The sequence below is a fragment of the Cyprinus carpio genome, chromosome A2 (assembly GCF_018340385.1).
Source record: "Cyprinus carpio isolate SPL01 chromosome A2, ASM1834038v1, whole genome shotgun sequence".
Lineage (NCBI taxonomy): Eukaryota > Metazoa > Chordata > Actinopteri > Cypriniformes > Cyprinidae > Cyprinus > Cyprinus carpio.
The window spans coordinates 131,937-136,315 of NC_056573.1; the positions used below are offsets into that span (position 1 = coordinate 131,937).

The window sequence follows — 4,379 nt, forward strand, 5'->3', positions numbered from 1 at the left end:
AAGTCTTTGGATAAACAAAGAAATAAAACGCGAGTTAATATCGGCGTGGCTTTCCAGCGATGGCGAGAAACTGAGGGAACTCAAGGGGCTGAAAAGTGACTCCTGATGGCTTTATTTCTGCTGGACAGGTAAATCTTTCTTTTTGTATTTTGGATCATACATATTTTTTTGTTTATTTTTTCATGAAGCATGTGTCATTAGCACACGTAGCTGCGTAATATAGCTACCTAACATTACTTAGCGAGCCGTAGTAGAGACGATAAATAATCTATAGGCCTAGCTCAAGATGATAGCTATAGTGTTGAATTGTGCATAATTTTGCTTTAGATAACTAAATACATGTTTAACAGATAGTAGGCCTAACGTTACTCCGCATCTAGGGACTTTTCTTAGAACTATATTTACCCTCTGTCTAACTCTTTTACCATGTTCACCTGTAAGTTTACCTGCACGTTTTTTTCGCCTTTGTTTTGTTTTTATATTCTCTACCTATGTTTACTGATGTCTTTATCTTGTATCTGTGTGTGTCGTACACACTTTGTTGTATGTGTGTGTTATTATTTTGTGTCTGCAATGCAGTTGTGAGTTGATATTTGAGTGTATGTTACTCTGTTTATCTGTAATCAAGACATTTTATAAATGTGATGTAATTGTTGTGTTGATTTGTATAATTTTTTTTTTATTAGTTATGAGAAAGACATATCAACGTCCACACCATCGAAAAGTGGATTTACAATGGTACCACCACCTGTATCCACTATTGTCTCGGAGTCGCTTTCTGACCGGTGAGACTTGTATGTTGTGTAGTTCGGTGAACGAGTGACAGTTTTTATAACAATCAACATGTTTATCTGTTTTTATTGTCATTTTTCCAGAGATGATGACTTCTCAGTCCCTGGAGTTGAAGAGTTGGATAGTAGCAGCGTACAGGATAAAATCATTCATTACATGTGATTCTGACATGATGTCACTACATGCACTGTGCTCCTTCCTCTCCGCTCATCTCAGGTAAATAATGCGTCTTCCAGCTCAGTGGTCGGAGTCGCGCGTTCATGTATTTTGGGGGCGTGGCTTTGGAAGGAGCCCAGAAGGGAGCGGGTGGAGTGAATGGAAATAATGAGCTGTCTTTAAAACAGTCGTGAGAGGTCTGTCCCCAATGTCCAGCGACTGCCAAACTGTCCGTAGCGATAATTAAAAATAAATAAATAAATAAATAAATAAATATAAGTATATTTTTTGTAATTTCGCATCTGATGACGCATCTGAAACATCATACCATTGATATTATTACCTAAGAAGTAAATAGGCTACGTTAGAAAACGGCGCGCTTTCAAGGACGCGCATTTATTATTTTTAAATGGGCGGATTGTAGTCACTCACCGGGCAAGAAGCGCAACAGCTGATGATACTCAACTGCAGCGTGCCGGTTAGAGCGGTTCTCGTTCTCGAGTCAAGAACCGGTTGCATCGGTTTTCGGATCACCAGTACACTGAACCGAGAACCGTTTCTGTCGGACACGTCTGAACCGAACTGGTTCTTTTGGTTATTGATTCTGAACTGATTCTGTGCTCATGTTATGAGCGCGGGGAAACCGAAGGCTTGAATGAAGGGCAATCTGGCGAAACGTAAGTTTATTTAATAACAAATAAATCGCAATGGATTATGTATTGTAAGTGGATCATGGTTTCTGCGCTGATGACACCTAATTTATTTACTTTATATCTTCAAGACTTAAATCCTCGTATGCACATTGCTGTTACTGTGGGTGCATTGTTGCAAAACTTAATTGTAAACTTTTCATGATTATGAGGTTTTTAACTGACTAAAGTTATGATTACTGACTTTGTATATTTGAATGTTTGATAGACTTGACGCCATTACGTCATCGCCAATTACGTCATTACGTCGAGCGTAAAAGAACCGGTGAACCGTTTTTTTCAACCAGTTTATTGAATCGAACTGTCCGAAAGAACCGGTTCGCAGAAAAGAACTGAACTTCCCATCACTAGACTGAGCTCATGCGTCATCTTCGCGCCAGTTATTCAGCCAATAAAGTGTAGGCCTATGTATTTCAAAATTGTGTCTAGTACTATATAAATTACAAAGGTTTAATTGGCATCTTTATTTTCCAACGACCCGACCGACCACGACCCGAATATCATTTAAAATATTTTTGGATGACTCGTAACCGCGGGTGACCGCAGGCACCCGCTCATTTTGGATCAACCCGCGCATCACTTATTATATATATATATATATATATATATATATATATATTATATATATATATATATATACAGTGTTTTCCCACACAAACTGGCTGTTATTAAGCCTCTCATCAAAAAACCACAACTTGACCCAAAAAGACTAGTTAATTATAGACCGATCTCGAATCTCCCTTTTCTGTCCAAGATACTAGAAAAGGTAGTATCCTCACAATTATATTCCTTCTTAGAGAAAAATGGCATCTGTGAGGATTTCCAGTCATCAATTCGTAGCAGTGAATGAAGAGGTATCATATCGTTCACAAGTGCAGGATGGAGTACTTCAAGGCTCAGAATGCATAGTCGATATAAAAAACTGGATGATGAGCAATTTCTAAGTGCTAAATTCTGAAAAAACAGAGGTGTTAATTATAGGACCTAAAAGCTCTGCATGTAATGACCTAGAACGCTGTCTAAGATTCGATGGCTGCTCTTTTAAATTCTTCGTCATCAGTTAGGAACCTAGGTGTGCTATTTGATAGCAACCTTTCCTTAGAAAGCCACGTTTCTAGCATTTGTAAAAACTGCACTTTTTCCATCTCAAAAATATATCTAAATTACGGCCTATGCTCTCAATGTCAAATGCAGAAATGTTAATCCATGCGTTTATGACATCAAGGTTAGATTATTGTAATGCTCTATTGGGTGGTTGTTCTGCACGCTTAGTAAACAAACTCCAGCTAGTCCTAAATGCAGCAGCTAGAGTTCTTACTAGAACCAGGAAGTATGATCATATTAGCCCGGTCCTGTCAACACTGCACTGGCTCCCTATCAAACATTGTATCGATTTTAAAATCTTGCTTATTGCTTATAAAGCCCTGAATGGTTTAGCACCTCAGTATTTGAATGAGGTCTTGTTACATATAGTCCTCCATGTCTGTGCGTTCTCAAAACTTTGGCAATTTGATAATACCTAGAATATCAAAGTCAACTGCGGGAGGCAGATCCTTCTCCTATTTAGCGCCCAAACTCTGGAATAACCTACCTAACATTGTTCGGGAGGCAGACACACACACTCTTGCAGTTTAAATCTAGATTAAAGACCCATCTCTTTAACCTGGCTTACACATAACATACTAATACACTTCTAATATCCAAATCCGTTAAAGGATTTTTAGGCTGCATTAATTAGGTAAAACGGAACCGGGAACACTTCCCATAACACCCGATGTACTTCCTACATCATTAGAAGAATGGCATCTATGCTCATATTAGTCTGTTTCTCTCTTATTCTGAGGTGACCGTAGCCACAAGATCCAGTCTGTATCCAAGTCAGAGGGTCACTGCAGTCACCCGGATCCAGTATGTATCCAGCCCAGATGGATCAACACTTAGAAAGGACGTCTACAGCCCTGAAAGACAGCGGAGACCAGGACAACTAGAGCCCAAGAGACAGATCCCCTGTAAAGACCTTGTCTCAGACGACCACCTGGACAAGACCATAGGAAACAGATGATTCTTCTGCACAATCTGACTTTGCTGCAGCCTGGAATTGAACTGTCCCCAGACGTTTGCAGACTGTTATAAAAAGAAGAGGGGATGCCACACAGTGGTAAACATGGCCTTGTCCCAACTTTTTTGAGATATGTTGATGCCGTGAAATTTAAAATCAATTTATTTTTCACTTAAATTATAAATTTTCTCAGTTTAAACATTTGATATGTCATCTATGTTGTATTCTGAATAAAATATTGAAATTTGAAACTTCCACATCATTGCATTCTGTTTTTATTCACAATTTGTACAGTGTCCCAACTTTTTTTGGAATCGGGTTTGTATTTGTATTACTAAAAAATATCAGATTACTCACATGTCAAAATAATCAGATTACTTGATTAGCAAAATAATCATTAGTTAATCCCTAGATTAGTTAAAACGTTTCAAAATACAACTGCATTGCTTTACTTTTTGTGATTAAAAGACAAATATTTTGTCATTCAAAATTTTCTTAAAGTATTAAAACATTCTCATTCTAGTTAACCAATATCTGCATTTTGTCACACCTTATGAGCTAAGTGTATTGTCACACCCCTAGTGTCTGTGAGCGTGATAAGGCTCATAATTTTCAATGTGTATGATATAGCTTTCATTCTTCAAGTCATCATATATTCTTAA

At 37.9% G+C, this 4,379-nt stretch overlaps 1 long non-coding RNA gene across 1 annotated transcript; it reads left to right on the forward strand.

The window, feature by feature from the left end:
- The first annotated feature begins 237 nt into the window (after window positions 1-237).
- LOC122146937 lies at window positions 238-3,728 on the forward strand. The gene is made up of 3 exons (XR_006161283.1): window positions 238-785; window positions 876-1,008; window positions 3,502-3,728. It is a non-coding gene; the product is annotated as an uncharacterized LOC122146937 (long non-coding RNA).
- Window positions 3,729-4,379: the final 651 nt, after the last annotated feature.